General features: G+C 41.5%; 1 protein-coding gene across 6 annotated transcripts in view; it reads left to right on the top strand.

Annotated features, from left to right (window-relative positions):
- LOC126334616 (protein Gawky) overlaps nucleotides 1–23,630 on the top strand; it is a 339,985-nt gene that overhangs the window by 254,384 nt on the left and 61,971 nt on the right. The gene's annotated exons all lie outside the window — the stretch shown is intronic.

Below are 23,630 nucleotides of genomic sequence, written 5' to 3'. Positions count from 1 at the left end.
AGCAATATTTTTCTGAAGCTGTGTAATTAAAAGAACAGTAGGACTCTCTTCTGGTTGTAGGTTTATTATTGTTCTATTGGAAAACATATTTCCTAATTAATACAGCACCATATTTCCTAATTAGCACAGCACCAAGCATATGTATTATGGGCATACTTATTGATACAAATGTTTCAGAATAAATTTTGTATACTTCAGCTGTTGCAAGGAATTCATCCACTAACCTCACAACTTTCCACTGTTAGGCACTCTGCATTGGAGGAGCTCTAGTGAGGCTTTCGGTGTCTACTCAAGACTGATCAGCCTAAAAACCTAAGCATTATAAGATTGTGAGTCTTTCTTCATCTTTCCACCCATTTTTACCACCTGAGGACCATGTTAATTTGGATCAGCTTGTTATCTTGTTTTTGTTCTTGCCTAGTATCCTTTCACCTTCATATTTTGTACATTCTTCTCCAATTCTACAGGAGCATACGGCACCCTGAAATTGTTATTTAAAAGCCACTTTGCTTGAAATCTCATTTCTTGTATTCCCATTTTCTGCAGATGCTTTAGTACTCGGGATCCTCTGTACTTTGGTTCTGTTGTTCACAAGAAACTTTATTACCTGGTGAGTGAACATTTCCTGAGCCATTCTGAGGTGTTTCGGAACAATGTAAGTCCTTCATTTCCTGGCAGTGTCACAGATCCTCTTCATCTGGTTGTACAATTCTTTGTTCACTTAGAATAATTGTCACCCACCTGAGAGTATCCTCTCGTGCAATGGAGACTGGTTACAAATCTGTTGCGGGACCCATCCTAGAATACGTTTGAAGTGTTTGGTACCCACAGGAAATGGGATAATGGGGGATATTGAATTAACACAAAGAGGGGTAGCACAAATGACCACATGATTAATTGACCTGTGGGAGAGTGTCTCAGAGATGAAGTTGACATTTAGCCAGCAGACACTTGAAAGTAGGTGCAAGCTATCATGAGAGAGCCTACTTAAAAAGTTTCAAGTATTGTCTTCAACTGATGGCTCAAGGAATACACTACAAACCTCTAAGTATCGCTCCTGCAGCAATCGCGAGGACAAGATTAGATTAATTATAGCATGCACAGAGGCATTTAAACAATCATTCTTTTCTTGGGGATAACTCCGCCATGCACTCCATAATGATTTGCAAAAGTATGGATGTAAATGTAGATGTAGAGAATACTTACTTCCACAAGTTTTGGCATCCTAAGTAACACTGTTGTTACAAGGTTAAGACGTTGTCGCATATAAGACTTCAGGGTGGGGTGGGGGGTGGGGGGGTTCACTGTCTGGTAATGTCTAAATTTTGCATTCAGAGAACGATTCTTCTTATTGTAGATGTTCATAATGAATTTGTATGCAAAAGCACTGTAATATACTTCTGTCCCCATAGCTTCTTTTTCTGTCAGAACAGTTTTTACCCATTCACCAAGATGTTTAAAATAATCCAGTTTCTGAATTTTCCTTCCAATGCCATCCATCTAGGAGTTGTCTTGATATTAGTCATGTATATTCTCTCTTCTCAGTAGGCATTTGTAGACGAGAAAGTTGCTGGATTTAGGGGGTTGATTACTTGCGTCATCTGCTTCATATCACAGTGCCATCTGTAAATGCCAGACAGTCCATCTGTCTTAATTTTCATCTTGCATTCCAATTGTAATTAACTCACCCCTTTCAGTTGGTGTCACCATTTCATGATCACCTGATGAATTACATGGTTAAAGAGCAAGGGGGAGACTTTGCCTGAACTTGACACCGGATGTTTAAAGTCTGTTTAATCAGTTCACTGGTTTTACTGTCTAAACTCACTTCCTCCATAATTTAGAACAATGTTTATCTATTTGCTATGTCACAGACTTTCTTGATGTCTATGAATGTGAACACAAAATTGTTGCTTCTCTGTTTGGGATACAAAATTATCAGTTTCAGTTTGAAGGTTTGTTCCATACATGATTTGTCCTTTCTGAAGCCGGTTTCAGTTTGAAGGTTTGTCCCATACACAATCTGCCCTTCCTAAAGCCTCCTTGGCACACCAATTAATGGATTTAGTTGTCTTTTCATTTTGTGCAGAATGTCTTTTCACAAGATCTCACAGTTCACTAGTACTAACAATATTACTCTGTAGGGTCCATTGGCGTCCTGATTGGATTCATTTTAATTGTAACTGAATGTTTTAGATGCTGCTTCAGTTTCTTGAATGAAAGTACTTGGCCAAGATCAAACAGTTTCCAATGTACTGTAAAATTCCAATACATTGTTATTTCAGAAGAACTCTTTTACATGAGTTAAACATTTATTCTCTTATGTTCTGTGATTCCCCGTAGTTTTGGCAATGCTTCTTTTTACTTCTTGGAAGTTCTTTAGAGTTTCTGAATTTTTCTGAGACCACTAATAAACCCACTCTTTCTAATATTCTTCTAATTACCACGTAAATTTTTTCCATTTCTTTAGACAAACACCTAGTGAGATGGTGCAGCGATTAGCACACTGAACTTGCTGTAGAGATGACGACAGTTCAAATCGTCCCACCTCAAGCGCCTTGCTAGGTCACCAGCACATGTAGCCGGTCTGTGTGGTGGGGCTGTTATGTACCCTTCTGGCTGAACCCCGCTAGCAGTGCAGGAATCACACTTCTGATAACTGTGCTGTTGCCTCCTCCTGTATGCATAGGAGTGGTTGCTTGTCTTCTGGAGCTTTGGAACTCCCGGCAACAGCAGGCATGCCTCACAGCTTTTGCTGTGACTGGGTGGCGCCATGGGGAGAACCCTGATTGGAGAATTGGAGCATCAGGGTGGATTCTAGGCATATGAAATGTATTGAGCTCCAAAGAACTGGCTATTCTTCCACAGCCATTTCTTTGATTGGTAATGGATCATTTAATGCTGCTTCTTATGACCTTGTGGCCTTCCTTCTCCTGGCTACATCGTGGGAGGAGAGCCAGGTTCACTGGCTTGATGTGAAACGCTTACCTCACTACCTGGTCTGCACTGATACCTACAGAGACATGTTGACTCTCACCAAACTGATATGTCTCATGGAAAATATTGAGGACTAGTTTGGTGAAGTGGCATGTTTCAGAAAGAAGCTGTCAGGTTCGCTGTTCTGCTGCCCAATCTGCTGCCCTTCATGCTTGTGACACTCTTGGTGACATCTCGGTGTGAGTTATTCCCCACCAGTCTTTGAATATGATTCAGAGAGTCATTTTTCATAGGGACCTCATCCTTCAAACTGATGAGGAACTCCATGCCAATATGGAATGACAGGGCGTTCATTTTGTTCGCGTGTTCAGGAAGGTTGTAAAGACAATTGCATCAATATGGGCACCTTTATTCTGGCTTGTGAGGGAGGTACCCACCTGGAGGAGGTGAATTTTATGTGTAATCGGTGTGATGTGAAACCGTATGCCCCGCCACCCTCAAGGTGTTTTTGGTGCTTTCTTTTCATGCGCATGTCTTCTCGCTGTACAGTGGACCTTCTATGTAGTGAATGTGGACACCCAATCTATTAGGGGAGCCCCTGTGTTTTGCTTCCCTTATGAGTGAACTGTCATGAGCATCACTCTCCATGCATGTCAGATTGCTAAATTTATGAGAAGGAAAAAAACATACAGGAGTATAAATAAGCCTCTCCTGGATCCCTCCCCAGGCATCTCCGAGGCCAGAGGCATGCTGCCACAATTCGGCTTTGAGACTCACAGGCCATGTGCCTCAAACTTGCCTGCTCTCTTTCTGTTCTGGATCTTGCAGAAGCCTGCTCTCCCTCCATGCTCTGTCCTCCTCGACCTATGAAAGAGAAGAAAAAGAAACATAAGTTCCTGGACAAGGCCCTCTGGTGCCCCTGGAGATGCTATTCCTGTGGTGCCCCTGGAGTTATTGTCTCCTCCTTCACAACCTGCATCTGATCTCTTATGTCACCCGATCCTAATTGGTAACGGATAGTAATCTGGAGACGTGATTAAACGTCAGGCCGTTTGACTCCCATTTGGATACCCTTCTGTGCTTATTCAGTGGAATTGTAATGGGTACTACTGTCACCTCCCAGAGTAGCAATCGCTTACTTTCTTTTACATGGCAGTTTGTGTCATTCTCCAGGAATCTCATTTTATTGATACTAACTCACCAAACCTCATGGGTCAATGCTTTCTGTTGTAACTGGGTCGGCCCTTTGAGGGCTTCCTGAGGCATTTGCATGTTATCCATGTAGACGACATTAGAATCCCCTTCTGTACCACATAGGAAGCAGTTGCCATCTGAGTCAACTTAAACTCTGCCGGTCATGATTTACAGTCTCTATCTCCCTTCTGAGGGAGGCTATCTACACCTGCTACCCTAGCTGACCTATTGACCTTGTTTTTCATTTATATTTTTTAAGTATTTATTGGTACCTCTTAACAAAAAATGGGAATTAAATTTATGAATTATTTATTAATTATATGATTTTCATATAAACAAACACCATTAAGTGTACAAATGCTTTATTACTTAATTTTTACATAAAGTCTACAAAATAATCACTTTAACAGCTCTTAACTTTACATATTTTTTTAAAAATCTACAAAACCACACATTGTCATCAACAATTCAGATTTTTTGCTTAGTATTTGAGATAAATCCTCTTCGAACACAAAATGAACAATAAACTTTTGACGTAAGATGTTAATCATCTCTTACCACAGCACATTGTTGGCCGAATGGAATAATATGTTCTTGACCACCTCCACAAACATGAGTTGTCTTATGATGTCCAGCATAGGGACACTCTTGACATCTTTTTTGTACACCTTGGACTCTGGCAGTTGATTATTGTGAAGATTCTCCACTAAATACTCTGATTCAAAGTGCTTGGCAGTTGAAGTATTTCTTGTCGGACACTGATGAGCATACGGCCTAGAGTTTTTATGAAATTACGACGCTTTGGGTTCCTATTGTTATTGATTGCTGAACAATAGCAGTATTTATGCTGGCCATATTCATTATTGCTTAGAAGAGAGTCTGAAGCCATTTTTTGAGTTGTGGCTTACATCATAAGTAGCTGACAGCTCATCAGCAACGTAACTCCACCTTTCGTAGAATTATAAAACATGTTTATCTCTGGTTTCTTTTTATCTCCTGTTGATTCATCAATTTCTCCAGTGTGGTGAACACTAGATATGAGCAAAACGACTTTGTTTTTCTTGTATATGAGAAACAAGTGTAATATCCTTTTGTAAACCAAACTAAGATGAGTAGATTACACTACCACAAGTTTTGCAAAATTCATGAGGGATTTGCCCCTTGTTCTTACATACTGTTGCCACAGAAGTTAGCCTGTGTTCTTTCAGCAGATGTGACACTAGTTGATACCTCGTAAACCAGTTATCAGAAGCCACATTACGGCTTCTTTTTGAAATGGGTTGCACTGGCCAATTCACCACATCAAATGGTTTATTACTCAGTGGAAATGATCCCTCTAGCTGCTTCTCAGGATATATTTTGTGGTTGAAGATGCTTGACCAAGGCAAATATTTTTATGCCATATTTGGCCGGTTTTGATGGAATGTATTGTCTAAATTTGCACCTGCCTGTGAATGCAATCAGCATTTCATCTGTGGTATTGTCAAAATGAATAAAATGAAAACGTTGCTGTGTCATTGTCAGCCAAAATATTTCAGTTGCTGTTCCGTCTGAAGCCCATAGGTCAGTGGTGTTCTGCCTACCAGATCGGCGGTAAAATCCAGCAATGTCCAACAAGTCTGTATAAGCCCTAAGCTCTCTCATGATCATTTTCTTCATAAAATAGTGATTTGCAACTACTTTACAAACTGCTTTCCTTTCTGCAATTTGCAAGTTTGTGTATTTCAAGATAATACTAAGCATATTTTAATTGCAACCTGGACTCCAGCTTTCAAGTTCTGTCTTTGCTAATCTTGCCACTAAACTCACGCCAGGTACCTGCCTGATTATATTTTCAGAACGGGTCCGAATTTGTTGTTGAGGTGGATCTTTGCACCACTTGGATCCATCTTTACCAAAATGGAATGAACTGTGTACCTGATTTCCCAATTGCTCGACTAATTCTAGTAACGCAGCATTGTGGGCAGTATTTTGTAGCTCATTTAGCGTTAAGTTATCTTCATTGTCACTGCCTTCACATGAATCTTGCTCAGGACTACTACTGCCACTGCGCTCATTACACAATCTTCATTTTCACTCCCATGTCGTAAGATTATTTTCACTGTCTGGTAATTCCACCAGCCGACGACATATACCCTCAGCATCCCTTTCATTATCCATTTTGACTAAAAATGCCAAAAAACACATAACATTCATGGAAAAACATAAATTGCAAAATGGCACAGAAATAAAATTTCGTGGTTGTGCAAGGATCACAAATACCCTCTTTCCATTTGCACTCATTATCTCCTTTCAAGGACGGTAATAGACTGAGTGCATGCACGCATTAGGGAGTTCAATAATTACAGTTTCGACAATGTGCAAGTGCGCAACAAGGAACTGCCAACAAAACAAAATGAGCAGGGTCAAATTGACCCCACCACATCCTCACCGAGTTAATACCCATCACTCTTTGTCAGTCTGTTGATTCTCTCATACCCTTCCCCCCTACTGATGGGCAAATTATTCCGCTGGGGTTTCCATTGTGCTGATTGGCTTCTTCATGGTGATTCGTGAAGATAGGCAAATATTTTAAAATGTTATTCTACAAGTTCATATAAACATAGGCCCCCAAATGTTACAGAGTTATGGCTAATAAGTGTTTGCGTGAAATTTAGCAGCTTTGCTGATATGAAGCTATTGCAAAGCTGTACAAGGTTAAAGTAAAGTACGATTTCCATTTATTTTGTTGTTATCGACCTGGCGAATCTAATAAAACAGTCCCAGATATGTATCTGCAGTAGTTTTCCAGAAAATCCAGAGAAGCAAAGGTGGAATTTTGTAAAATTTTTAATTTTTTATCTACTTGGCCCAATTTGTGCATTTGTCTGGAATTCAAAGAACAGAGTTTTCAACAGAAGTCGTAGCGAATTTAATTTTGGAAAAATGATGGTAATGATGTTAGATAATCTGCTTTCTTACCATAGCACAAGTGAATTCATGTTAAACCAGAAAAAGAAAGCTCAGTGTTAAGGAAGTTGTACAGCGTACACACAGTTTCACAATAAATGTTTAAAAACGTCTCCTCCAAGTTCAGCATATTTAGCTGCACGTTATGAATAGATTCTGTTGTGTGTTTCAGTTTCACAGGGTTGCTCTTTATTTTGTCTGTTGCATTCATAACGGAAACAAGTAATGCCTCGCGTGTATTAACTTCGTTGTCATAAACTGTCTTTCATATATGCACAAAAATCCATTGGTGTTGAATCAGGCGATCTGAATAGTCACAGGCGTGTAGCACCATGACCAATCCATTTCTGTGGGAAATGTTCATTTAAATGTGTAGTAACAGTGTTGGTGAAATGAGGTGGTGTGCCATCATGCTGAAAATACATTTGCAATCACGTAGCAAGTGGAACATCTTCGAGCAAGCGGGGCATTTCTTGTTGAAGGAATTGTAAGTATGTCTCGCCAGTTAGACGTCCTGGGAAACAGTTAGACATCCTGGGAAAATAAATAATCCAATAAAGCGTGTGTTGATTATACCACACCACACATTTATGCCAAATCACTGCTGGAAATTGTGATGCACTGTTGCATGTGGGTTTGGTTTAGACCATATATGCACATTATGTAAATTGTTTATACCATCTCAAGTAAACTGTGCCTCATCAGGAAATAAAATGTATTTGTGTAACCACCAATTGGTATTTAACCAGTTGCACAACTCCAAGTTAGGGGAGGATCTCACGGATGTAAATGATGAACATTTTGTTTATGTTAACGATACAGTGTACACCATACCTTAGGTTGTGAAATGCCTAATCGTTGAGAGATGTGTTGTGTACTCGTACCCAGGCTTCACTGAACAGCATCCATAATATCCTCCTCATTGTCTTCACGCATCGATTGCTTGTACTGATTATGAATGCTACGTAGAGAACCTGTCTCCTGTAACATTCAAATTACTCCACTAATGGTTCGTGCATTCATAATCCTCAGAGTTGGATAACATATACAACATTCGTTAACTGCAGCCGTAACATTACCATCACTTTTGCCATAAACAAACACCATACCAGTATATTCCTGTGTTGTAAATTTGAAAGGCATCCCTATTTCATAAATAATCTATAAACTACCCCAATGACCTTGCCGCAATGGTGACAATGGTTCCCATCAGATCACCGAAGTTAAGTGCTGTTGGGCTAGGCTAGCACTTGGATGGGTGGCCATCCCGTCTGCCGAGCGCTGTTGGTAAGCAGAGTGCACTCAGCCCTTGTGAGGCAAACTGAGGAGCTACTTGATTGAGAAGTAGCACCTCTGGTCTTGGAAACTGTGTATGGCAGGAGAGCAGTGTACAAACTGCAACAGATACTATGTGGTTTCACTTAAAAACACTGTTGTTATTATGTTCTGTCACTGAACAATACAGAAAATGAACTTGTTTCAAGGTTAGGAAATGACTGAAACAACTCGCAAACGGTTGCTAACAGTGACGTAAACTTCTCTACATTCTTAATTGAAAGTAAACAAATTTACTTGTATAATTATCTTTGATTCTCTGGATGTTCTGGAAAACTAATGCAGATACACGTCTGGGACACATTTTATTAGATTCACCTGACCAGGAACAACAAAATATATGGAAATCGTGCTTTACTACAACCTGGTACAGCTTTGCGATGGTTTCATATTAGTGAAGTTGCTAAATTTCAGGAAAAATCTTTTACTATCTGTAACCCTGTAACTAAGCATTTGCGGACCTATGTTTATATGAACTTTCTTCTTTAGTTTTACTTCTAGAATAACATATTAAAATATTTGTGTGTCTTATGTGAATCACTCTGTATATGCCTCCCAGATTGTGCTTACACCTTCTTTGTCACGTTGTGACGTTAGTGAAATTGTTCGTGATCTGTCCAGTAGGATAATTTACACTGCTGGCATTGCTGTTCCCTGCTTGCTGGCCCCTATTTGCTGCCAGCCAGTTTCACGGTAGAGCATGACCGTTGCCACTGCCATTTGATTGTTTGCAGCATCTTAAACATCACTCGTCCCTCACCAGTGTTATTACTTAAACGTCTTCATGCCAAAGCTTGTTGCTTAGTAAAGCACTGCAAGTAGGTATGTTGGGAATAGTTTGCTTCCTCCATAGGTTCTTCTGCCACGTATCGCAGGCATGGGCTACACTTTGCACCCTGCCAGGTTGTCAGTAGCATCCTTCCAGGTGGCCATTGTACAGATCCATCAGTTCTCGCGGAACACTGTGGAGCCCATTTTGTAATGGCATTGGTGTCAGCCTCCTATCAAACTGCCTTCCTTGTCCATAAAGAGCGGGCTAAAGCTTCCCACTTACTTTTTACCCCTTGTCAGGCAGAATCCTACAATGAACCTTTTACTGAATGGAAACTACTACTGGCCCTTTCTTCTTCCCACAAATCAGACTGGTCCTGATCACATCCATAACCAGTTGCTTCAACATTTCAATCCTCCACAATGACAGCATCTCCTCCAGGCATTCAACCATATTTTGCTCCAACCCATTTTCCCCTCTGCTTCCAAGAGCAACAAGGATCCATTCTTGATAGTTACCATCCCATCAGTTTGACCGATGTCCCCAGCAAGTTATGTAAGCAAATAGTGGCTCGTCGGCTCAGTTGGGTACTTGAATCTCGGGTCCTTTTATCACCTTACCAGCATGGCTTTCTGGAGGGACAGTCTAAGATGAATCATCTGCTTTAAATGTAAACACAGTTTGGCAGGCCTTCCCTCAGCATCGCCAACTTGTTTCAGTTTTCTTTGATCTTCGTAAGGCCTCACTTATGTCCATGTGTGTTCCTGTCCCACTGGTCATTCAGAGTCCGGATTGACACCTTTTTCAACTTTCCATAGACCCAGGAGAATGGCATTCCACAGGGCTCCCTATTAGTGTCTTTCTTTCTCTCATTGCTATTAATGAATGTGTGGCCTCTACTGGACCATTGGTCACCTCTGCTCTGTACGTGCATGATTTCTGTGTTTGGACTAGCTCCCACTTGGTGGCCTCTGCAGAATGACGACTCCAGGGTTGTCTGGCATGCCTGTACATGGAAACACTTGCACTGTTTTGAAAACTCTCTGCTCACGTCAGGGGTGGTGCATTTTTATTGCCATACTGTGGTGCATCCTGATCAGCAGCTGTGCCTGTTCGCCCACAACCTGACAGCGCGCCTGCACCTGCACCTGCACCTGCGCCTGCACCTGCACCTGTCCCATCCCTTCTTCCATGACCCCTCCAGGGGCAGATTTGCAGCTTTGTCATATACATTTTTGCACAATTGTGGCTTCGTGAACTTCACACAATGGAGACTCGCACCACATGGTGTTCTTCCTTCCACATCTCCCGATGGGAATCAACTATCCTCTGCCATCTCGGCATCAGCCATAGTAGGTTGATCTGTGGTTTTTTACACTGCAATGAGCTGCCCCTCATTTGTAGTTGCCTTGTCCCCACCCCCTCACAGTAATTCATTTTTTGCTGGACTGCCCTCATCTTTTGGCCCTTCACACTAAATATACCCCTGGCCATCCTTGTCCTGGGTGTTAGCGGGCTGCCTCCACACCTGGCTACATCTGTCCTGTTTTCTTCGTGAAAGTGATTTTTCCTCCAGTCCTTGAACTTCCCTCTGGAATTGGAGTTCATGGTTATGGAGGCCCCAGCCTTTGCTTCCACACTGGTCAGTACTGCCCCCCCCCCCCCCTTTTTTCCCAGGTTTTTCCTGGTCTTTTGTGCCATTTTGTTTTGCCTTTTCTTGTGTCTTCTTCGCCTGGTGTTGTCCCAATTTTGTCGTAGTAATGTGGTGACGTGATGATCAGGAAAGGTTGGTGGCAGTACTGGTGCTCCAACTCTTGTAGTGGTAGCATTTGTGGGGTGTTCTGCTCTTGCTTTTCCTCCTACTCTCATTTTCTTTCCTCTTTCTGCTACTTTGACATTCATTTTACCTCTTCGTTTGTCCGTATTCCCTTCTCCTTGACTAGACTATGCTGTTTGTGTAGCTCCCTCCCTCCTCCAATCAACCAACCAACTAGTAATTCTGAGGGAAGGTCATCTACTCTCAATGCTTTGTTTCCACTTAGATCTTCCATTGCTCTGTCAAATTATTCTTGTAGTATATCTCCCATATCAAATTATTATTGTAGTATCAAAATACCCGTCTCATCTCATTTACTTCCTCTTCCATGATTATAATATTGCTGTAAAGTTCATTTACCTTTTGTACCTCTTTTATGAATTCCTTCCACCCTTTGGCTTCCTCGTCATGGCTTAGTACTGGCTTCCCATATGAGCTCATGATATTCACACAGTTGCTTTTCTCCAAATGCCTCTTTAATTTTCCTATTTGCTACATTTCCCATAGTCATGCATGCTTTGACAATGTTAGGTGTGTTCTTTAGCCGTTCCTGTGTTGAGATTTTGTATTTTCTTTGTCATTTTTTAGATTACTTATTCCTTCTACATGCTTCAGTTGATGCTTTCCTGTATTTTCTCCTTTCGTGAATCAAATTCTATATCTCCTGTCTTATCCGAGGAATTCTTCTAGGCCTCATCTTTTTACCTATTTGACCTTCTGTTGCTTCACCATTTCGTCTCTGAGCTACCCATTTGTCATGTGTCGCATTGCTTGCTCTCAGTATAAGTAGTATTTTAGTTTGCTGAAGTCTTGGGAGCATTTTGACCTTTATTTTGGAAATAAAATGATTGAGTCTAAACCTGAGGGCTTTGGCATTTTGATTTTCCTTGTTTGCATGTTGTGAGATCACCAAATGATAAATCTTAAATGCTCCTAGTTAAGCATTGTGAGATACCCATTATTATTATTATTTTTAATGATTTCATTATCAGATCTAAACTTACAAAGAGTTCCACCATTCATTGGCGATACTAATTAATCCTGTGGAGGAATGAATAGTCCCTAATGATCTTCCTGAATTTCTTTCTTCCAATTTGAACATTTAATTCTCAAAGAACTATGTTGACGTTCTTAAATAAAATCTTGAGTAATGTCTCCTCCAGGTCTTTCCAAATTTTTCTACTTTCTGTGGCTGTTCTTTTAGTCTTGATTTATGGCAGTATTAGCAGTGACTAAAGAAATGTGTCTCATTTGCGTCCATAAAGTATGGAGATCCGACCTATTCTGGAACTGAAGTCAGTAATAGCTCACAGGATTTGTTTATTGACTTTAGAACCTCCTCCAGTGTGAGTTAACTCTTTATTACTCTCTTGCCTGGCTTTCTGTTCAGAAATTCTTTGTTACTCTTTTGCCTGGCCTTAAGTTCGGAATGTTCTCATTGCTGTCTTGATTGGGCTTCCGGTCAGAATGGTTTATAATGATCTTGTGTTAGGCCACAGTATCTGTAAGTTTTCAGTTTTCCTGTTTTTTGAGGAGTAAGTTAACTCTGGAGGCAGCAAACTTCGACACTTGTACTTTTCAAATTTTGTGTATTGCAGGATCTGAGGATCTTAGACGATTGTGGATTGTCTAACACCTGGAAGAGTACACTCTTTGACAAACTTTGTCATCGTTCTGAATTGAATGACCACTGTTGGACACAAAAGTGTCAGTAGGATTAAAATAGGCTGTTATAATCCCAGGTACCTCCATGTGTGTTCAAGCTACTCTAGCTTCTTTAGGCACAAACCTTCTCCTTTCTGTGGTCTTGGTCCTGTCTGCGGGGCTACTTAATTCTCCTGAAGTGATGACACTGTTCTGGCTTTTGAAACTATTAGTTCCTTCCTGGGGAAGAAAGGGGGGGGGGGGTGTAAGTTGGGAAAGACAAAAAAGGAAGGGCAGTCACTTAGATCCCAGGATTGGAGGGGCACACTTGTGAGGTCGATGGTACACAAGGATAGTCTCATCACTTTTGCTTTTATTTGTGTGTATTGACAGTAAATATTTCTCTCATCAAATTCCTAAATAAAAATTATTTTAAAAATCTGGGTTTATGATACAGCTTGTCTTAAAAAGTTGTTTTAGTAAACTTGAAAGCTGTAAATATAGAAACTCAGGAGAATTGTTGGATGGCTGCGGTTAATATGGTTGCTACCAAAGTAGCCGCATAAAAGCTTGCTGCTCGTCTTTATTGTTGTTGCTGTTTGATTCTTTATGCTGCAGCATTACTATGTGCACAGTGACAGTTCTTGAGATGGACTTGCTGCATTTGTACTAAACATCTTCACTTTTTTGTGTTGGTAATGACACAAATTTTACATCATAATTGATGCAAGCGTCTGCTTTTGGCAGCTACATAACAACACTGAGGGGAGGAAGGAAAGATGTTACATCATATACTAATGCACTATCTGGTAATAAAAAGAATGAAGTTTGTCCATGTGCGTAACTGAAGATAGTTGCCATGCTAATGATAAACACTGCCAGACAAGTTCCACATTCCTAGCCATTATCTTAGTAGAGCAGACAAGTAAGCCTTCATCCAGTTTGTAGTTTAGTTGAAGCTCAGCACTCACTGTGCCTGATGTGCAGCAGTTTTGCCACCCTGATGACTTGCAGCCATCCAATGACACTGTATGGTGGTGGTGGTGGTGGTGTGGTAATATGTTCACATTTGATGGGAAGTGAGAAAGGAACTATTTATGGATAATCGAATAGAGAGAACCTTTGTAATTTCTTGAATTGTGGGGATATAATTATATGGAAGATTTTTTTTCTCTGTAAGGTGCTGAGGGGAGGAAACAAAGTTGGAAAAGTTGTGAACAAGTGAATTTTACATAGGTTAAAGATACAGTAAAAGACTTGCAGAAAGCTGTGCTAAAATATATACCAAATTTGCACTGTAAATAGAAAAAAAGCTACATAAATCAACTGTGAAAGACAGCATAGCTTCATGTAGAACTTGTTGAGGTAACAAACTGAGTTTGTTTGGACCTAATTACAGGGACAAATTGTTACGTAGCAAATGAGTAAAGTAACTAGTAAGGAGTACTTGGGATTTAATTCCTAGCAAGCATGTGGGGTTTTGTGTGTAGCACTGTTCAGTCAGTTAATACAATTAATTCAATGACTGCATAGTTCGCAACACTGTGCTCTTTCGTGTGTGATGTTGCATGCTTCATGATAGTGCCTGCTGGTGGTATTTTAGTCCACTTGGCATACCTGCTGCATAATACAAGGGGATGGAACCTTAATACTGGCAACTATTTATTTAATAACGTGTGCAAAATGGATAAATGTTTCAGAGAATGCCATTATTCTTCATGTCTACTTATTTATCTTTCAATTTTGTCACCCTGGCAATGGAAGCATTTCTCCCAGTGAGAGACCAGTTTGTTGATACTGTCTCTATAGAATGTTTGACTTTGTTGATGGAGCCACAACCTCACATCTGCTTGCACTGCTTCATCATTATCGAAGCATTCTTTACGTTTTGGAAACACGAAAATCAGGTGGGTCCAACTGAGGATTGTATGGTGGATGATCAGTGAGTGTGAACACAAGGCATCAGATAGTTACAGATGTCACAGCTCTCATTTTGGTGTGGCATGTCATGCTGAAGGAGAGGTGCTCAATGTGTGGATGAACTCTTCGAATTTGAAACTCTGTAACATGACGCTGTTTCTCTTGCACCGACATACACTACTTGCCACTAAAGTTGCTACACCAAGAAGAAATGCAGATGATAAACGGGTATTCATTGGACAAATATAATAGAACTGACATGTGATTACATTTTCACGCAATTTGGGTGCATAGATCCTGAGAAATCAGTACCCAGAACAACCACCTGTGGCTGTAATAACGGCCTTGATATGCCTAGGCATTGAGTCAAACAGCTTGGATGGTGTGTAGAGGTACAGCTGCCCATGCAACTTCAACACAATACCACAGTTTATCAAGAGTAGTGACTGTCATATTGTGACGAGCCTGTTGCTTGGCCACCATTGACCAGATGTTTTCAGTTGGTGAGAGATCTGGAGAATGTGCTGGCCAGGGCAGCATTCGAACATTTTCTGTATCCAGAAAGGCCCGTACAGGACCTGCAACATGCGGTCGTGATTTGTCCTGCTGAAATGTAGGGTTTCGCAGGGATCGAATGAAGGGTAGAGCCACGAGTCGTAACCCATCTGAAATGTAACGTCCACTGTTCAAAGTGCCGTCAATGCAAACAAGAGGTGACGGACACGTGTAACAAGTGGCACCGCATACAATCACACTGGGAGATACGCCAGTATGGCGATGACGAATACACACTTCCACTGTGCGTTTACCGCGATGTCGCCAGACACGGATGCGATCGTCATGATGCTGTAAACAGAACCTGGATTCATTCGAAAAAAGGACGTTTTGTTATTCGTGCACCCAGGTTCGTCGTTGAGTACACTATCGCAGGCGCTCCTGTCTGTGATGCAGCGTCAAGGGTAACCGCAGCCATGGTCTCCAAGCTGATAGTCCATGCTGCTGCAAACGTCGCCAAACTATTCGTGCAGATGGTTGTCGTCTTGCAAACATCCCCATCTGTTGACTCAGGGATCGAGACATGGCTGCACGATCCATTACAGCCATGCAGATAAGATGCCTGTCATCTCGACTGCTAGTGATACGAGGCCATTGGGATCCAGCATGGTGTTCCGTATTACCCTTCTGAACCCGCCGATTCCATATTCTGCTAACAGTCATTGGATCTCGACCAACGCGAGGAGCAATGTAGCGATATGATAAACCGTAATCGCGATAGGCTACAATTCGACCTTTATCAAAGTCGGAAATGTGATGGTACGCATTTCTCCTCCTTACACGAGGCATCACAACAATGTTTCACTAGGCAATGCCGGTCAACTACTGTTTGTGTATGAGAAATCAATTGGAAACTTTCCTCATGTCAGCACATTGTAGGTGTCACCACCCGCACCAACCTTGTGTGAATGCTCTGAAAAGCTAATCATTTGAAAACAGGTTTTTGTGTTTATATGTAGTGACTACCTACAGAAGACGGGAATGACTAGTCGTAACTGACTGGATCAAATACAGAAAGCAAGAACCAATTCATAGCTTGGGGGGAGAAGGGACTGAAACAGGTTTGTAACTATCCATGATGTTGTTCCATCTGTACATTGAGCAACTTGTGTAGGAAACAACAAAGAGATTTTGGAAGAGAATGAAAGTACAGTGAAGATAAATAGAAGATTTGTGGTTTGCCAATGCCATTGTAATTGTCAGATACAGATATGTACACGGAAGAACAGTGGAATGGAATGTATAGTGTCTTTGCAAAAAGAATACAAGATGAATATAAATAAGAGTAAAACAATGGTAATTGAATGTAGTTGAATTAAATCAAATGGTGCTGAGGGGATTGAATTAGGAAATGAGACACTAGATTTGTTTTGCTATTTGGGCAGGAAAATAAATAATAATGGCTTAAATATAGAGAATATTGCTGCAGAAGAAGCTGAGTAGAAAAGTCACTGTGGTGTAGTGGTTATGATACTAGACTGTTAAATGGAGGTTTGTGGGTTCAAAACTCACTTGAACTGTAAAATTTAAATTTCTATATTCAGTTCGAGTACATTCTAGAAGTATCCACAAATGTCAAGAATCATTGTACTGGAATGTTCTCTTAACTGTATACATACCGTATGTGTTCAGACCGGAGGCAGTTCGCTCTGCGCTGTTGTATGTGCAAGTGCTGAATAAACCTTCCTTGAGTGAAGTTAGTGTTTGTCATTCATCTACTTACACCTTTTTCTACATGATATTATTCTGGTGGAGATGCTGGGTATTGGAACTAGTGGTAGCGCACGTTATCAACGATACAGTGGCTCCCATCAGGCCATGACAGAGTCGCCGTTTACGTGGCTAAACCCGAGTTGCATCCATATTCAACAGATCGCAATCTATCGGGGATAGAAGAATAAGAAGAAGAAAACATTACAATGACAGCAACTGAGTTCCAGCCATATTCAGTAGATTGCAATCTATTGGAGACAGAAGAAGACGGCGGCGTTACGATGATGGCAACTGTGTGCCACCACATGAGACATCCTTCCGGGTTCTCTGGTGATGATGGCCAAGATCCAAACAAGTGTATAGCCAAATCTAGCAAATGGGATGACACCTTGTGTTTGGCTAATGTATTTTCTACTTGGACGGCACTGCCAAGCAATGGTGTAAGAACAACGAGGAGAAGTTCACAAGCAGGAAAGTATTCCTGGCGGAACTGCGCCAGTATTTCGGCTACACAGAACGACAGGAGTGCAAGGCTGAAGATTAATTGAAGTACAGGGCACAGCATCCAGGAGAAACTACAGCATCCTACATTCAAGACGTCTTGGAACTGTGTAAAACAGTGGATCCTAGAGTGAAGGAGGAAGATAAAGTTGCACATCTTCATGAAGGGTGTTGCTGAGGACATGTATCAAGCTGTACTCCTGAAGGAGGTTTCAACAGCAGACGACTTCATAAAATGGTGCCAGTATATCGAGACAATGCATCAAAAAAGATTTACATGCAAGAAGTTCGAACAGCTTCCAAATGTAGAATCGATGTCTATGATGGAGGAAACAACTGATTTCACAAGTGTTCATCAGATAGTGAGAGAGGAAGTTCAGAAGGCACTTGGATTGCATGGAGAGCAAAAAAACTGAGACGCTACAAGAGGTCATAAGAGAGGAAGTGGAACAGACATTGAACCCAATCCCTTGTCTTCATTTCTCTTTAAAATGTTGAAAAAGTCAAGACAAGTTACATTCCTGCAATGCCACATGAGGAACATGTTTGGGCATCAAGGAAGACTGATATCTGGAGGACCCAGGATAACCAACCAGTATGTTTCCACTGCAGATGACCGGAACACGTGGTGTGCTGTTGTCGAGAAAGGCGACAGATATTTGATGATGCCTGCGCCTGAACACAGCAGACCGATCTTAGACGACACCAACTCGGGGACAATGAAGATGAACAAGAAGATGTGGGTGCAGGACCACATAGGTCACCATTACTGCAAGATTGCCGCTGGAGAAGACGCTCCCCAACATGCCAATCAAAGTCTCCATCCCCATTTAGAAGCTCCAACCAATCACCTTGGCACTGCAACATGGAAAATTAAAGGGTGCGACCTTCCTTGGAGGTGAGGCCACCGAATAGAAAAATCCTCTGCCATGTATCACTACAAAAATGATAGGAAACTATGTCAATATCCTCATGGATGGCTGACCTGCCCAAGATCTTGTGTACTCCGGAGCATCATATTCCGTCATTTCGGAGAAGTACTGTTGCCAGTTGCGGCAAATCATATTCGTCGAAAACAAAACATCACTGCTGAAGGTGGCTAATGGTAAATATTTAAAACCTACAGGAAGATATCATTCGTGTGGGTATAAGTGGCCATAAACAGCCCTTAGAATTCATTGTCTTAAAAGAGTGTAGTCGTGATATCATTCTCGGATGGGACTTTTTGAAAGTTTCTCAGGCAATTACAGATTGTGGCCACTGGAAGGTTATGCTAGACGAGATGAGAGACTGTGGACAGGAAGATGCGCATCAAAGTGTGTGAAGACTGTGTTGGATGAAGTGATCATTCCTGCAGTCAGTGCTAGAAAGGTAATTGTCACATGTCATGCCATGCATCAACCCATGGATCTTGTAGTGGAATGTAAGAGAAGCGTACCACTGAAGAATAATTTGGTCATCCCAGCCCCTGTCGTCTCATTTAAGAACGGATTCGGTGAATTGTGGATAGTTAACTGTCACCAAGAACCGGAGATCCTTGCAAGACGCATGTGCATAACAAACGCTGAGCTGTTAATTGCAGAACAGCTGAGCATCATAGAGACCTCCCATGCCGAGTCTGCGGGTGAAATTGACGCTACCACTATGAGACAAGACCTAGCTCGACCATCACCAGATCTCACTAAGGAACAACAGAAGAAGCTACTTGCCATTCTTCAAGAGTTCTCTGAATGAATGCTTCAATCCACAGATGAAGAGCAAATTAGACAAATCGATGGCGAAGCACTGGTTTAACACTGGAGACCATCAACCAATAAACCAGAGAGCGTACCATCTGTCAGCAATGAAACATCGAATAATTCGCGATGAGTTAGAGAAAATGATGAAGAATGACATCATTCAGCCTTCGTAGAGCCCATGGTCATCACCAGTTGTTCTCATCAGGAATAAGGATGGCAGTTGGCGCTTTCGTGTTGATTACAGGAAGCTTCATAAGATAACTAAAAAGGACGTTTACCCCCTTCCACGAATTGACGATACGATAGATTGTCTGAAGGGGGCTAAGTTTTTCTCAACCATTGACATGGACTCGGGATACTGTCAAATCGAAGAAGATGAGGCTGATCGTGAGAGAACTGCATTCATCACCCCTTAGGGCCTGTGTGAGTTTAAGGTAATGCCGTCTGGCTTGTGTAATGCACCAGCAAGTTTAGAACGGATGATGGATAATCATCTAATTCACCTAGAGTGGATGATGTGTCTGTTATTTAGATGACATTATAGTGTTCTCAGAGACATCTGATGAACGGGTAACAAGACTGAGGGCCTCTCTTAAGTGTTTCCAACAAAGTGGACTGAAACTTAATCCAAGATAGTGTCTCTTTTGAGCAAAAGAAATCAATATTCTTGGACACATTGTGTCAAACGAAGGTGTGCGGCCAGCCCCAGAAAAGTGAGATCTAAACGGAATTTCCTATTCCTAAAAGTATTAGAGAGACATGAGGCTTCCTCGGATTATATTCTGATTACTTTTGTTTTATCAATGGCTTTAAAGCCAGGCCACTCCAAGAGCTGTTAAAATCCGATGCTAAAAATATCTGGGGTGGTGCTAAACAAGTTTCTTTCAATGTGCTGGGAAAAGCTCCGATGACTGACCCTGTACTTGGTCTGTATGATGAGAGGGCACCTACAGAACTTCACGCAGATGCCATTGGGTATGGGATGTGCTGTTCTGGTGCAAATTTTGGATGGAAGGGAGAAGGGTATAGTCTATGCTTTTAGGACACTTACAAAAGGCGAGAGAAACTATGCAACTACAGAAGAGAATGTCTTGCTGTGATCTGGGCCACGTGCAAATTTCAACAGTATCTCAATGGAAGGCCATTCACAGTTGTTACAGACCATCATTCACTTTGTTGGTTAACAGGTCTTCAGGCTCCAACAGGATGACTCGCCAGCTGAGCACTACATCTCCAAGAGTACGACAATACCATAGTGTACAAAAGTGAAGAAAACACCAAGATGCCGACTGTCTCTCAAGAAACCCTGTGCAAAACCATCAAGACTTTGATGAAGATAGCGACTGCCTTGCTGCACTCCAGGATCTCTCTGCTGAGCAGGAGGAGGACGCCACGATATCTCAAATTATGCTTGCCTGAAATTGGTCAGAGTGTGTGAAAGGACAATTTAAGGTAGTTAATGGATTACTTAGCAAGAAAAAGTTTGATCCGTTTGGAAAGAGGTGGCTACCAGTGATTCCTAAACACATGCACTTGGATGTTCTACAGAATTTCCATGACACACTAGAGGGCAGACATTTAAGATTTATTAAGACACATAATAGGATCCGCAAGAGATTTTTCTGGCCAGGTTTATTTAGAAGTGTCTGTCACTATGTGTCGCACTGTCGAGAGTACCAGAGGAGAAAGGCAGTTTCTCAGAAACCACCTGACCAACTCATACCAATTCCATCAGCCGAAATGCCTTTCCAGTGTGTTTGGATTGACCTTCTTGGACTATTTCAAACTTCTGCTAGTGGCAACAGATGATTATTGTTTGCACTGATTATCTGACAACTATGCCATTACAAAACCTGTGAAAACAGCCGAAGCATTTGAGGTAGCCAAATTCATCGTAGAAGACATTGTAGCAAAACAAGGTGCCCCAAGGTCATTAATTACCGATCAAGGGAAAGTTTTTCAGTTAAATCTTGTGACAGAGATAAACCGTTGGTGCAACATTACTCATCACGTGACGACTGCCTACCATCTGCAAAATAACGGGCTTACTGAACATCTTAATAAGACATTGGATGACATGCTATCAATGTTCTTCAGTGTTTAGCAGAGCAACTGGGATGAGGTGCTACCTTTCATGATGTTTGCCTACAACACCACCAAACAAGACACCACAGGATTTACGCCATTTTTCCTGGTGCAAGGGTGTGAGGCAACTACGACAATGGACAGTGTTTCCGTTACATCCTGATGACGTGGATAATAACTACATCAGCCAAGTGTTAACCAGAGCTGAGGAATCTCGGTAGTTAGCTCAATTCCGCATGCTGCAGGCTCAAGAAAACGATTGTAGAAGGTATGACGCGAGCCACAGCCCTCTTGTCTATCGGCCTGGAGGCCTCGTCTGGATCTTCACTCCTGTTCGGAAGGTTGGTCTCTCTGAGAAGCTCCTCAGGCAGTACATTGGATCTTATAAGGTTGTAAAACAGTTGTCTGATGTTACTTATGAAGTTGAAAATTTCGACCCGACACAAGATGACGAAAGATCAGAGATATGGTCCATGTCCTTCGAATGAAGCCCTATAAGGATCCTGCAACCCAGGGTAAATTCGAAGGTCCATTGACAGACAACAAGCGGAAATGTGGTCAAAAAGCGTAGTGGCATAGGAAGTTCTAAGAAGATCACCACCAGGGCGAGAATCGGTCATCGGGAGTTGGGCTATGCAGAGAACCGATGACCCGTTCCCAGACTAGGAGAATGTAACACCAAGACTCTGTTGTCGTAAGGAGGGAGCAATGTCGCAGAAGAAGCTGAGTAGCTCAGTCACCGTGGTGTAGTGGTTTTGATACTAGACTGTTGCATAGAGGGTCGTGAGTTCAAAACTCACCTGAACTGTAAAATTTTAATGTCTATATTTGGTTTGAGTACATTCTAGAAGTATCCACAAATGTGAAGAATCATTGTACTGGAATGTTCAGTAACTGCATACATACCGTATGTGTTCCGGCCGGAGCAGTTCACTCCGCGATGTTGTATGTGCAAGTGCTGAATTCACCTTCGTTAAGTGAAGTTAGTGTTCGTAATTCATCTAATTACACTTTCTTCTACATGGCTATATAAAATGTAGACTGACGATAGGAAGACAGAATATCTGGAAAAAACAATTGTTTGGAAGTTTTTAATGAAAGTCTAGTGGAGTTATATATGGAAGTGAAACAACAATAAGCAGCACAGACAAGTAGGAAGTGGAAGCTTTTGAAATATTGTGCTACAGAAAAATGCTGAAGAGTAGAAGGTTAGATTAAGTAATTAATGAAGACACACCTATAAAATTGTGGATCAGACACAACTTGTACGAAAGAAGGAATAAGGTGATAGGATATGCCCTGATGCATCTAGTGGGAACAGTTAGAGAGAGAGAGAGAGAGAGAGAGAGAGAGAGAGAGTTAGTTAGTTATTAGCGTTATTATTATTCCAAGGTGAAAAGACTTGCGCAGACTAGGCTAGCATAGAGAGCAGCATCAAACCCATCTTCAGACTGAAGGCCTCAATAATGGTAACAGCAACCACCACCACTACCACCACCACACCTCCCTCCTCCCTCCTCCTCCTCCTCCTCCTCCTCCACTCTTACATAGTCGGGAAAAAAAAAGGATGTAATGCACAAATCCATTGGTTTGTGGATAGCATCATCTCATGGGAGAGAAGGCATTTTCCCAGTAATCTGTGTCTTTAGCAATAATTCTCTTCTCTTGTTCAGTTTTCATACGAACTATGTGAGGTGCCACTTGATTGTTCTACAAAACGTGCTCAAAGAGCTGCCGGTCCCACCAAACCAGTTAATGCAAACAAGCATTAACGACAAAGTTGACCCCCTCCTCACCATTCTGGTCCAGGCTTGTAAGTTTGTTCTCTGCAGTAAATGACATTGTTAAATCCTAATCTTCCTCCTTCCATCAGAGTAATCGTTACCATTCTTGATTTAATAAAAGATTATAGCAAAGAAAAAAAGTTTACTTTACAAACACATTTATGAGGTTATTCTCCAGAATGTCATCACTCTGAACAGAATATTTTGTAATAAGTATTAGCACATTAAGTGAAACTAACTCAACTGATAAGAAAGAAAATTAAGTAAATGATTTAAAGAGTTTCCAATAGTTTTATGATTGTGAGGGTAACATTCACATCCAGGTCTGTCACTGTATATGGCCCCTGGTAATGCTTGTTTTGTCCTTTTTTTTCTGGTGACAAGGTTTCTTCTTCCTCCTCCTCCTCCTCCTCCTGATCACCTGGTACTGGCAGAAGTAAAGCTGTGAGGACAGGTTGCGAGTTGTGCTTGGGTAGCTCAGTTGGTAGAGCACTTGCTTGCCCGCAAAAGGCAAAGGTCCTGGCTTCGAGTCACGGTCTGGACACACAGTTTTGATCTACCAGGAAGCAAAAACTGATTTGACATTAGATGTTAGATGGCCAGAATCTGGCTGTAACCACATGATCTACATTTATAGACAAAATATCCACAAATGTAGCTTTTGCTTCTTCATCTTAAAAAATTAA

The sequence above is a fragment of the Schistocerca gregaria genome, chromosome 2 (genome assembly GCF_023897955.1).
Source record: "Schistocerca gregaria isolate iqSchGreg1 chromosome 2, iqSchGreg1.2, whole genome shotgun sequence".
NCBI classification, from domain to species: domain Eukaryota; kingdom Metazoa; phylum Arthropoda; class Insecta; order Orthoptera; family Acrididae; genus Schistocerca; species Schistocerca gregaria.
This window is presented reverse-complemented; position numbering and strand designations above follow the sequence as displayed.